Source organism: Elephantulus edwardii, unplaced genomic scaffold, assembly GCF_000299155.1.
Source record: "Elephantulus edwardii isolate Elephantulus edwardi_28Jun2011 unplaced genomic scaffold, EleEdw1.0 scaffold00069, whole genome shotgun sequence".
In the NCBI taxonomy this organism is placed as follows: Eukaryota; Metazoa; Chordata; class Mammalia; order Macroscelidea; family Macroscelididae; genus Elephantulus; species Elephantulus edwardii.
In genome coordinates, this window is record NW_006399819.1 from 10294009 (window position 1) to 10307941 (window position 13933).

At 40.2% G+C, this 13933-nt stretch overlaps 1 pseudogene; it reads left to right on the forward strand.

The window, feature by feature from the left end:
- Positions 1-325: 325 nt before the first annotated feature.
- Positions 326-8659, forward strand: LOC102875395 (annotated as a pseudogene).
- Positions 8660-13933: the final 5274 nt, after the last annotated feature.

Sequence of the window (13933 nt, forward strand, 5' to 3'; positions counted from 1 at the left end):
GTCTTGTCGTCTACTCAAAAGTGAACTCATTTGCTTCCATAAAAAAGGGCATCATGCTTGGAAAGATGGAGTATCACTCAACAAGAATGGATTGATACAATGACAACAGCAACGGGCTCAAGCATGTCAGAGGAGATGAGGATGGCACAGGATAAGACAGGGTTCAGATCTGTTGTTCATCATATTTCATCTCATTCCAATATATAAATATTCGAATATATATTAAGCTCTAGGAATTATATTAGGGAATTCTTACAAGGGGTCATTCACACTGTCAACCCAAAGGAACAGAGTTCAAGTCCACCAACTGCTCTGCAGCATAAAGATGAGCAATCTCCTCCCACATAAGTTACCACTTCTGAAGACTCAGTGGAGAGTAAGCTATGGGTAAGTTTTGAGTGGATGGTATATAACAGCAATAACAGTCATTATGTTATAAGCTGAGGATATAGTGATTAATTAAACACCATCCCTGCACTCACAAAACTTACATTTTAGTAGTTTAGAGGGGCATATACATGAAATAAAAATAAATTATCCATCTACTATTTTGCTTGGAAAAAATAAGAATGGCTTTGCATCTTTTAATCTCCTTTTGATGCTTCCTAGATCATTCAAGGTTTTGCCCATAGCATCTATCAATTTTTCCTGTGGATTTGGTTTAGTTTTCCTCAGCTTCAGCTTGAACTTGTATATGAGTAGTTGGTGATCTGTTCCACAATCAGCTCCTGGCCTAGTTTTCACAGCTGATATTGAGCTTCTCCAGCTGGTCTTTCTGCAGATGTAGTTGCTCTGATTCCTATGCATACCATCAGGTGAATACCATGTATATAACATGCGTTTATGTCTCTTAAAAAATGTATTTGCACCCCGTCCGTGCCTCAAAAAAAACCCCAAATAATATTTGCAACGAATAAGTCATTGATTGTGCAAAATTCATTCTCTCTCCACCTCCATTTCTGTCACTGAGTCCATTAAAAGACATAAAGCGATGGGAGAGTCTGCTGTTAGGGACCTCTCCAAAGTACTGAAGAGCAATGGTGTCTCTCTGGAGACTAAGGTGCATCTGATACAGGCCATGGTCTTTGCTATCACTTGTTATACATCAGGGAGTTGGACAGTGACTGGCAGGATAGAAGGATAATTGATGCCTTTGAGCTGTGGTGCTGGAGAAGAGTATTGAGGGTACCATGGACTGCTAGGAAAACAAACAGATTTGTCCTGGAAAGGGTTAAACCGGGAGGCTCCTTGGAGGCAAGATTCTGAGGCTCCATCTAACATACTTTGGACATGTTGTAAGGAGAGACCGGTCCTTGGAGAGGGACATCATGCTTGGGAGGGTGGAGGGACAGCACAGGAGGGGAAGGCCCTCTATGAGGTGGATTGATTCAGTGACTGGGGTAATCGGGATGGGTCTATTGGAGTCAGCGCGCACATGACAAAGCAGAGTTTAGGGCTGTTGTACATAGGGTTGCTATGAGTCGCAAGTGACTTGATGGCACATAACAACAACAACATCTATCAATGCTTGTATTTGTTTTTCAGATCTTTCCATTTTAGAAATGCTGAGTGAGTTCTTTCATTCTCCAACTATAACTCTTTGTACACTCCATTATAATACTTTGTCTTTTGGAGGTGTACTTTGAAATCTTCTGTTCATTTTTTACGTCAGCATTTCTTCTGTTTGTTTTGCCTTATTGATGCTCAAGTGCAATTTTTGAAGTCTCTTTTAACATCTAATTTTGTCTTTTCTTCCTCCTCTGCCTTTGTAATGACTATTTCTCTCTTCTTAGATGACATCTTTGATATCATCCCATAACTCATCTGGTCTTAATAATTAGTGTTCAGTGTCTCCTTTCCGAAGATAACTGTTAAATTCTGGTTGGATAGACTCAAGGTTAAATTTTGGTTCTTGTGGATTTATTTTCCTTTTCTTTAGGTTCAAGTTGAACTTGCACATGAGTGGTCTGTTCCATAGCCAGCAACTGGTTGCACTCCAACTATTATTTCCACAGATACTGTCAATCTGATTATTATGCAACTCACCTGATGTCTGTGTGTAAAATCATCTTTTGTATTTTTAAAAAATATATTTGTAAACTTCACAGTAGTGTTTCTTTCTGAGTTAGTAGCTGGTTCATGCCCAAGAATGTCTGTCTGTCTCTCTCTCTCTCTCTCTCTCTGTGTGTGTGTGTGTGTGTGTGTGTGTGTGTGTCCTAGGCTGAGAAGAGCTATCCTAGCTCAGAGTCGCTCCTGAGAGGTTGCTCAGGCTGTGGAGAATTGGGGAGAAGCTACCCCAGCTATGAGCCCTTGTGGGCATCTATTGGAGGCTGAATTTCCCAGAGTCTTCTCAGTGCTGTGGTGGCACTGGAGAAGTGAGCGGGAGAGGTAAGCACTGGGTAGACTGCCCACAGCAAGAGGTGCCAACAACCTCAGGCCTGTCATAGTGGCTTTGGGAGGCCAGTGTGAGGCTCTCTCAGTCTAGTTTGCAGCTGAATCTGTTATTCTAGTGTGGGAAGAAATAGAGTTACTTGTCTATCCCTGTATTCTTCACTTCTAGGGATCCCTTTTGGTGTTCAGAGTCTTGGATTCCTTCACCAATCGGTACTATGAGAAGAATGGGAAGCTCTACTGCAACAAGGACTACTGGGGGAAGTTTAGGGAGTTCTGCCATGGCTGTTCCCTGCTGGTAACAGGGCCCATGATGTGACTGGTGATTTCAAGTATCACCCAGAATTGTTTCCCTGTAAGATTAGCTCCAAGTTGATCGCTGAAGATGGGGATGTATGTGCACTGTTACAGCACACTCCCTTCTGCCGTGGAAACTGTCATAATGGGGTGGTGCTGGCACCCATACTTGAGAGGCTTTCCACAGAGTCCACACAGGAGTGGCTGTTGCACTCTGTCATGCTCCCCTCCATGCAGCCAACACCGGGGCCAAATGAGGCTTCTGTATCTATGAAGAGCGCTTGCTCCAAGTAGACCACCATAGTTCAAGTAAAGGTCAGTCAGTTGCATTGCAGGACCAACTACTGCAATGCCATCCACCCTGGGGACTGCAGCCGGAGATCGGTGGGACTCCTGTTCATGCATTACAGGTAGAGGAGGTGAAGGATTCAACTAACCAAACGAGTCAGACCCTTCAGCTGTTGATTGAGCTCGGTCTCCCAGCTCCTGGACCAGCTGCAGCTGGATGCAAGGCTCTCCCCACACATGCAGATTGCTGATCACACACTCAACTTCAGTACCCTAGACATCCAGGAGAAGCTGGAGGGGACATTAAGAAGACCCTCCCTGAGGTGCAGTAACAGTTTCTTCAAGCCCCATGGTCCCTGCTCCCCAAAGGAGCTCTGCTACCCTGTCAGAAGCTCATCTGTTCTCAATATATTGCTCCACTGTTCCAGCTGATACTCATAGCAGATCTTCAGACATGCAACCTCATCCACAGGGAGTTCATGGGGAAGTACTTCCTCAAATAAGTCATCAAGGTGACCCAGAAAGCTATAGGCAAAGCGATAGTTATGAAAGCATTAATCTGGTGTGATGAGCAGGCCCAGAAGACATTTCTGACTAAGGTGAACATGATGCAAAGCCTGGACCACCCTAATTTATCCAAGTTCGTTGAATCATGATTGCATGTTTGGTCAATTTCAGACTTCAAAAGTTGGTATAAATATTCAATTTCCTTCTCTTTAGCTTTAGTTGTTGGTGCATATATTTGAATAATAGTGATATTAACATGTCTTCCTTATATGCGTACAAGTAATATTCTATCACCTATAACATAAATTTTAGGATGTGTCTTGAAATTGTCTTTTTACATATATTTTTATATTGGTTTGCATACACAATTCATATACATTGTGTTTTACATGTCTTCATTCACTGTTTCATATAATTATTCCCATACACTGCATTTTATAAAAACAATCACCATTCATCTACGCCCACTGTTATTATTGTTATGTGTCATTGAGTTGCTTGTGACTCATAGCAACATGGCTCATGACAACAGCTCTGAACCCTGCTCTATCTTGAGCCAAACTCACTGTCCCTGACACATCAACCTGCATTATCCCAGTGACTGAGTCAATCCACCTCATCCAGGGTATTTCTGTCTTGTATTGTTCCTCCAGTCTTCCAGTATGATGCCCCTCTCCAAGAAGTGGTCCCTCCTTGCAACATGCCTAAAGTATGTCAGAAGGAACAGCCTGGTTTCACCCTCTCCCAGATGAACCTGTTTTTTTCTCTCCTAGCAGTCCATGGTATATTCAATATTCAGTTCCCCACTGAGTTTTTCCTAGTTTCTTCAGCCCCTCTTCCCAACAAACTCTGAAATCCGTTATTTCACACAGCCCTCAGTTCCCCTATTCCCTCCACTTCCACCTTTGGACCCTTGTATACATCCTGCTAGTCATCCTTCTATTTTTACAATAATTGTCTTATTCTGTGAGCTCTGGTGGCAGAGTGGTAAGAAATTGAATTTCAATCCTGAATCCAAATGGTTCAAATCCACCAGCTACTCTGTGGGAGAAGGACGAGCAATCTCCTCCCATGAAATTAACTGCCTTTGCAAACCTGCTGGAGGGTCAGCTATAGGTCGGTTTTATCATAGTTAGAAAGGTGGAGGGTCATCACAAGAGAGGAAAACTTCCAAAGAGATGGGTTGACACACAGTGACTTCAGCAGTGAGCTTTAGTGTCAGACATGGTGAAGATGGTACTGGATAGGATAGAGTTCAGGCTGGCTGTTCATAGGGTCACTATTAGTTGTGCTCAATTCAACTGCACCAAAGAACAGCTCTAACCAAATTATCCCAGGCCTAAAGAATAACCCATCTGACCCAAAGGATTATGAAGCATGGTAAAAAAAAAAGGTTTTTTTTCCTTTCAATAATTTCATTCAGGGATGATTTTTAGGCAGCAATAAATGGGTTAATACAACACTAAAGAAATTGAGTTTTATATTTAAAAAATAGAAAGCCAATAAAAGAGTTTGTTTTTTTAACTAAAGTCAATATAGTTATGAAATGGTTGATTGCATAATCATTCAACTATCTCTTTGGAATTCTCTGAGAAATAGATTGCAAGTGTCTAGTCAGACCATCTCAGAGCAGATCTGAATTGGAGAAGAATTGCGTTGTGAACAGGATCAGAAAAGTGACAATATTTGTTCAAGCCATATCTTTTAAAATTCCAAATGCAAAAGGTTTTTAGTGAAGCCTATTTGTGAAGGAAAATGTAAGCTTTAATATAGCTTTAAAATGTGCTAACTATAGAAATTCTGTTAGAAAATACATTAATAGTTTATTCAGCCAGAGGTCAGATTTCAGATCACTACAACTATAGTTGCCAGCACCGCCCAGCAGCACACTCAAAAACAAATGGAAATGGCTTTAAGACGACAGAGAGATTTCTCACCAACACCATCTGGAAGCTGTATTTTTTTGTTAATGAGATCCATTCTCAAGCAAATGGTCAAACACTATGAGGCCATAGCATGGTGTCTCAGAAGATCTAGAATACACTGATCATCAGAAGGAACAGTTTTCAATCAGGCAAGCTGACATACTCAAAAACACAGACATAACTTTGAAAGTTATGCAAACAGGAGCTGTGTGGAAACATTACCATTTTACAGCACAATAAAATATGTTCTTTACATGGATAACACTGAGTCATCAAGAAAATGTTGAAAGAAATTGATGATTCCTCAGGAAGATGTCCATTAAAAATTATTTCTAAAGATAGCATAGGGTACTTCCTAAAGAGGGAAGTGTTATCTGGATGGAAAATTCCATTTCGCAGGAACCATTGCAAGTGATTATGATTTGGGTATCTCTGTGACTTGCCGGTCGCTCTATTCTATGAGTGGAAAAAACTCTCCTAACCTTTAACTGCCCTGGTATTTCTAAGGCACTTATTCTCTTCAGATTAAACTTCTATCTCCAGAGAAGGATATGGAATGATGCAACAGAGGAACAAGACAAATATGGCTTCAGTGGAGCCCAAAGGTGAGTCCCTTTCTGACCAGCTGAGGCTCTGCAAAGAAAGGATTGGTAGTCACAGATTCCTCAAGGCTCTAGCCCTGTGAAGGAGTCTTGAAAAATTAAACTGATTCTAGACCTCTCACCAAAGAACCAAGACATTAATCCTCTCACTAAAGAAACTAATGTCAAAATAAAGATACAAAACAACCACTCATCACCTTAAAGAGCACATACAACCTATTGTTATTGAGTACTGTTGAGTCCATGTGCCAGCATGGCCCCATAGGGTTTTCTTGCCTGTCATTCCTTACAGAACCAGGTCTTTCTACTATATAGCTTACTTACTTGATTTTAACAATCAATTTTTCAGTCAGGAACTAAATGTTAAACTGTTGCCACCCACCAGGGCCCTTTAAATACAGCCTACACAGAGGCAAAATGTATTGAACTCTTTTTTATGTGCAGTTTTATGGCAGTTGTTATTGAGCTGCTATTGAGTCCTCTGTGATTCCTAGTCACCCTATGCATAGCAGCGCCCTGCCCAAAATGATGTTTATCTTTGTAACTATGTTGTTGTTGTTATGTGCTGTCGAGTCGCAGGCGACTCATAGCGACCCTATGAAGGAGAGTCCTCGACGCTTGGGTGTCTCTCATCCTCTCTCCAGGTTCATAGGATTTCCGGAGGCAAGCTATTATGGAAGTGGATGCCACTCCTCCTTCCAATTTATAAATATGTTGTTGTTGTTGTTATCTGCCGTCGAGTTGCTTCCGACTCATACCGACCCTATGCACAACAGCCCTAAACCCTGCTCTGTCCTGCACCAAACGCACCGACTCTGACACACCCATCCCGATTACCCCGGTCACCAAATCAATCCATCTCATAGAGGGTCTTCCCCTCCTGCGTTGTCCCTCAACCCTCCCAAGCATGATGTCCCTCTCCAAGGACCCGTCCCTCCTGGCAACATGTCCAAAGTATGTCAGACGAAGCCCCAGAATCCTTGCCTCCAAGGAGTAGCTTGGTTTAATCCTCTCCAAGATAAATCTGTTTGTTTTCCTGGCAGTCCAGGGTACATTCAGTACCCTTCTCCAGCACCATAGCTCAAAAGCATCCTCTCTCCTTCTGTCCTCCCTAGTCATTGTCCAACTCTCTGATGCATAACAAGCGATTGCAAATACCATGGCCTGCCAGGCACACCTTAGTCTCCAGAGAGACACTGTTGCTCCTGAGTACTTTAGAGAGGTCCCTAACAGCAGACTTTCCCATCGCGATACGCTTTTTGATTTCCTGACTGCTGGTGCCAAGAGTGTTGACTATGGAGCCGAGCAACCTGAGGCTGTGAACAATCTCAATCTCTTCGCCATCCATCCTGACGCTGCCAATTGGTCCAGTGGTGAGAATCTTTGTCTTCTTGACATTGAGCTTCAGTCCACATTGAAGGCTGCAGTCCTTGACCCTCCGCAGCAAGCGCATGAGGTCCTCCTCAGTTTCAGCAAGCAGGGTTATGTCATCTGCATAACGCAGATTGTTAACAGATCTTCCACCAATCCTGATGCCACAATTCTCCTCATAGAGCCCAGCCTCTTGGATAATCTGCTCTGCATACATGTTGAAAAGGTATGGAGACAGGATGCATCCCTGGTGTACACCCTTCCCAATTTTGAACCATGCAGTGTTACCCTGCCTTTTGGTCCAAGTATAGGTTTCGCATTAGCACAATTAAATGTTCTGGGATTCCCATTCTTCTCAGAGTCAGCCACAGTTTGTTATGATCCACACAGTCAAATGCCTTTGCATAATCAATGAAACACAGATAGACATTCTTCTGGTATTCTCTGCTTTCAGCCAAGATCCATCTAACATCAGCAACAATATCACTAGTACCACGACCCCTTCTAAACCCAGGCTGGACTTCTGGCAATTCTCTGCTGATGTGCTGGTCTAATTGTTTTTGGATGATCTTCAGTAGAATCTTGCTTGCATGTGAAATTAATGACACTGTTCCGTAGTTTCCACACTCAGTTGGGTCACCTTTCTTTGGAATGGGAACAAATATAGATCTCTTCCAGTCAGTTGGCCAAGTGGTTGTTCTACAGATTTCTTGGCACAACTTGGTGAGCACATCCAGGGCAAACAACTGTTATCTGAAATACTTCAATTGGTATACCATCTATTCCTGGGGCCTTATTTTTTTGCTATTTCCTTCAAAGCAGCTTGAACTTCCTCCCTCATCACCATAGGCTCTTGCTTGTATGTTATTTCATTAAATTCTTCTGTATCTGCTATTTCCTTTCTATACGATGACTCAGTATATTCCTTCCATCTTCCTTTAATACTTCCTGGATTATTTAATGTTCTGCCCAAAGCATCCATGATTCCAGCAACTCTAGGTTTGAATTTGTTCTTCAGTTCCTTGAGCTTAAGAAATGCTGAGCGAGTTCGGCCCTTTTGATTTTCTGACTCTAGCTCCTCGCACATTTCATTGTAGTATTTTGCTTTGTCATTCCGAGCTGCCTCCTGGGGAGGGTGAAACGAAATTGCTCCTTGGAAGCAAGGATTTTGAAGCTTTGTCTCGCCTAGGTTGGGCATGTTGCCTAGAGGGACTGGTCCTTGGAGAAGAACATCATGCCTGGAAGATTGGAGTGATGGTGCAGGAAAAGAAGACCCTGGATGAGATAGATTGATGCAGTGACTGGAGTAATGGGGCAGGTGTGTCTGCTATTGGCTTAGGATAGGGCAGGGTTTCAAGCTGTTGTACATAGGGTCACTATGAGTTGCAAGCACCTCGATAGAACATAATATATATAATTTATATATATAAATTTATAGCACAAATATATATAATTTCCCCTGTGTCTTGATGTGTCTAAAAGGACCAATTCAAAGGAAAACAGTCGGGAAAATGACAGCCTTCTTTCTGATAAAAGATTGATTGAGTAGCAGGGATCACATGTGCAGCCCATTGAGATTCCTATCATAGGAATTAAGCAGAGCTTTCTGCAGAATCACAGACTTTCCGCTCTAGAGGGAGGGGTCCCCATAAAATTTGGCACAAGATAGAATTGGGGAAGAGACGCTGCCATCAACTAAACACGTTACTCCTTTTCCCAAGCATAAAGATGTGTAGTAGGAAATCTATGAGATGTACAAAAGTGCTTGTCCCTCCACTCAGGAAAAGGGTGCCAGGCAAAATGTTACTCCTCCAAAGCCATTTCATAAGCAAAACGTCTTAAAGTTATACCTTTCTGTCTTTGCCTACAGTTATGTGTATGAATGATATGTATCAATGGAAAAAAAAGATAATTCTCAAAAGATAATTAAATACTTCAGTGGAAATGTTGATGAAGAAAATGACATAAAATGTGGACCAAAGAGCCAACCAATCAGTCTTGGAGGAAGTCCAGAGCTCCTTATAAGTCAGAATCTTCTCATGTGCATTGGGCACATTGATTAGAAAAGATAAACCCCTAGGAAAAAAGTATCTTGTTTGGAAAGGTGAGAGTCAGTGAGTAGAAGGGAAACCTTCTGGTGGATGCAACAATGGGCTAAAATAAAGCAACTACTATGTGGATTGTGAGAGTACTATTCCACTATACATAAGGTTGTCATGAGTCACAACCATCTCAATAGCAATTAATGATACACTTGTCCTATTATTTTCTTATAGTAAATTTCTAGAAGTGAGATTCTCACATCAAAGCTAAATTTATTTCTAACGCTTCTTGTACATACTATTGGATTTTAGAGCAAGAATGTACAGATTTCAATTCCTAACAGTAATTGGTGAAGGAACTTGTTTCCTCACAAGCTTTGCAGCTGAGATGTTGTTGTTGTTGTTGTATGCTGTCGAGTCACCTGCAACCGTATGTACAGCAGCTCTGAATCCTGCCCTGTGCTTAGTCAGACTCACTAATTCCAACACCAACCATTGTTCCAGTTGCTGTATCACTCCATCTCATTGGAAGTCTGTCTTCCTCTCCTATGCTGTTCTTCCACCCTTCTGAGCATGATGTCCTTCTCTAAGGACTGGTCTCTCCTGGCTATGTGCCCAAGGTATGTGAGATGGAGTTTCAAAATCTTAGCCTTCAAGGAGAAACTTGGTTTCACCCTCTCTAAGACAGACCTATTTGTTTACTTGCCAGTCCATGGTATGTTCAGGATTCTCCAGAACCACAATTTGAAGGCATCATTTCTTCTTCTGTCATCCTTAGTTATTGTGCAGCTCTCTGATGCATAGCAAGTAATTGCTTAGACCATGGCCTGGAATAGGTGCACCTTAGTCTCTAGACTGATATCACTGCCTTTCAGTACTCTGGAGAAGTCTCTGACAGCAAATTTTCCCAATGTAGTTCATCTTTTGATTTCCTGATTGTTGGTGTTAATAGAATTGTTTATGGAGCTGAGCAAGCTGCAATTGTTAACCTCAATCTACTATGGTGCTGCCAATTGGCCCAGTGGGGAGAATTTTTGTCTTCTTGATGTTGAGCTTCAATCCATATGGAAGGTTATAGTCCTTGATTTTCTGCAGCAATTACTTCAGGTCTTCTTCAGTTTCAGCAAGCAAGGTTGTGTCATCGGCATAACATAGGTTATTGACAAGTCTTTCTCCAATCCTGATGCCACATTTCTCCTCATAAAGCCCTGCTTCCCAAATTATCTGTTCTTCATATAGATTGAAAAAGTATGGAGACAGAATGCATCCCTGGCACACTCCTTTTCTGATTTTGAACCATGCAGTGTTTCCCTGCTCTCATGAGATGGATTGGCAAGGGATATTTTGAATCAGATTATCATAATCTACTGTGCTGGAGATGAAAAAGTGAGGAAAAAATGGCATCACTTTCATAGTTAAAAAGACCATTTCTAGATCCATCTTGAAATACAATATTGTGAGTGACAGGATAATACCTACACACATACAAGGAAGACCTGTTAATACCACTGTTGTTGTTTTTGTTGATTGCCTTCGAGTTGAGCACGACTCATAGCAACCCTATGAACAAAAGGCCTGAAGCCTCTCTACAGCTATGGACATTTATCAAAGCTCATAGCATTTCTGGAGGCATATTATTTAGGAATTGGATGCTACTCCTCATTCAAATTTATGCACCAACAACCAGAGGAGGAAATAGATGATTTCTATCAACTGTTGCAGTAAGAAATTGATCAAATATATAACCAAGATGTATTAATAATAACATGTAACTGGAATGCGAAAGTTGGGAACCAGGAAGAAGGCTCAGTAGTCAGAAAATAAGGACTTGGTGTTATGAGCAGTTTAAGAAAATAAATTAATTTTGCTATAACACATATTATGAGATATCATAAGTTGCTGTTAATCTTCTATAAAACATTATGAAATATGTTTGCTGTGGAAAAATATTATGATGAATTTTATGCTTACATATAGAAATAAGGATATTTGTGAAAAAATATACTAGCAGTTTAACATGCCGAAATAGGTCTCTTTGAGGCTGAGAGCCCCATTGACCACAGTAGGTACAAACCCTTGATAAGGAATGTAACTGATAACAACTTGCTGTAGAGCTATTGACCTCCGCATGTGTGAATCCTGATAAGGGAATATAACTTGTTACTGCCCACGTTGCTAAGAGAGCATAACTTGTAAATTTAAAAATAAGAAATAGGTTAAGAACTTGCTATATTATATGTTAGAATGAAAATAAGAAATATCTTAAAAACTTGCTATGTTATATGTTAGAAATAAAGTAAGAAGCTAAAGTAAGTAAGTAAAGTAAGCTACAGAGATAGTGTAGGATTCTGCCCACACCAACAGACCCTGGCTACATTGAAGGGCTGAACTAGCCAAGAACCCTCCAACTGCACCAATGACCATGAGAGGCAAAAGGAGATGAGTTGATATCCCAGGGTGAGTGAGTGTTATCTGAGATTCATCTGTTGATGAATCAGTATGTTGTGATGAATTTATGAATTGCAATGTAGATAAATTGCAATTAACTGTTTAATGCTTACTATGAATTAATGAATCAATGTTTTGATGAATTTATAAATTGCAATGTAGATAACTTGCAATTGTTGCCATGATTTAATTAATGAATCAACAAATTATAATTGGCTTTTTAAATATGTCTATAAGTAATTAAGGCTCATGACAACTTGGTGATAGAAATGAGGCTGTGGATAGAATGACAGAATTGTGCACAATGAATGACTTATTCATATCAGATCTTTTGTAAGAAGCATAAACTCAGGCTATATACATGGATTTCAACTGATGGCATATGAAAGAATCAGATCAATTACATCTTTGAAAGAAATTGCTGGAGAAGATTAATATCAGCAGTGAAAACTAGGCCAGGTGCTGACTGTGGAACAAATCATCTACTCATATGCAAGTTCAAATTAGAGCTAAAGAAGGTTAAATCATATCCACAGGAATTTAAAATCCACCTCAGGAACAGGTTTGAGGCTGATGAGATCAGGGAGTAAAAAAACAAACAAAAAAACAAACACAAAACCCACCAACAAAATGCTCTCTCACTGTTGTTGTGTTGATATGTGTTCTGTTAATTACTGGTGAAGTTAAAACTTTTCCCCTGCATTTTTGTAATTTTTTTATTTATTCTTTTCTAAATGTTTTTCATATCCCATTTATCTCCTGAAATGTTATTTCTGTTCATTTGTAAAATGCAGAAATATTTACTCAAGTCATTATTAATAATCTTAAAATTGCCATCTAATGGGTGCCAGTTAGAATCATAAACCTAATATAACAATGTTGAAAATTATTATTTCTATATTTATTAAACCTTTACTTAAAGCAGAGCAAGGGCCTTCTTTTCATATTTTTTAAATGAAAGTTTATAGAGAACATGGATTTCCATTCATTCATTATCGCACATTTTCCTCTCTACCCATCACTCCCCACCAGTTCACTGTTCTTTTTTGAAGAAAAAAAAATTTATTGTTATACAATTCCCCCCATCCACTTTACTATGCAGCTCTTATTCTAGACTATTGTTATGCAGATAATACCTAATTATATATTCCTTTTAAGCAGTTCTCTCCCGCATCTCTTTCAATGTGATGTACATTCCTTATCCCCTCTTTTCCTAGTTTTCCCCCAACCTCAAAGTCAGTCCTATTTTGTAACAGTGGCATTATGCAGTATTTGTCCTTTTATAACTGAGATATTTCACTCAGCATAATGTCCTCCAGGGTCACCCATTTTGTAGAATATTTCATGAATTCTTTGTTTTTTAATGTTGCAGAGTATTCCATTGTATGAATATACCACAGCTTCTCTATCCATTCATTTGTTGATGGGCACTTGGGTTGTTTCCAACTCTTTGCTATTGTGAACAAGGCAACAATAAACATGGGTGTGCATATATCTGTTTGGGTGGCAGTTCTGGTTCCTTTAGGGTATGTTCCCAGTAGTGTAATTGCTGGATCAAATTGTATTTCTATTTCCAACTTTTTGAGAAAGCAACATATCACCTTCCAGAGTGGTTGCACCATTTTACACTCCCATCAACAGTTAATAAGGGTTCCAATTTCTCCAGAACCTCTCCAGTATTTGTAGTTTGCTGCTCTGTTGAATTTTGCTATTCTTACTTGAGTGAGATAATATCCCATAGTTGTTTTGATTTGCATCTCTCTGAGAGCTAGGGATTTTGAACACTTCTTCATTTGTTTGTTTGCCATCTGCATGTCTTCGTTGGTGACATGTCTGTTCATATGCTGTGCCCATTTTGTGCATCTTGTGGTGAGCAAGAGCCTTCTTAAAGTAGAAATCTGTTTTGGGAGAGGAACTTAGACTTAATATCTTCCAGATGACCTGAAATTTTTATTCTTAATTTTAAGAACAATGACTAGTAATCCAGAAGCTTCTAACATGAAGGACAAAAAAAGTCTTTGTTAGTCTCTCATGCACATGATGTACACACACAGAGAAATCT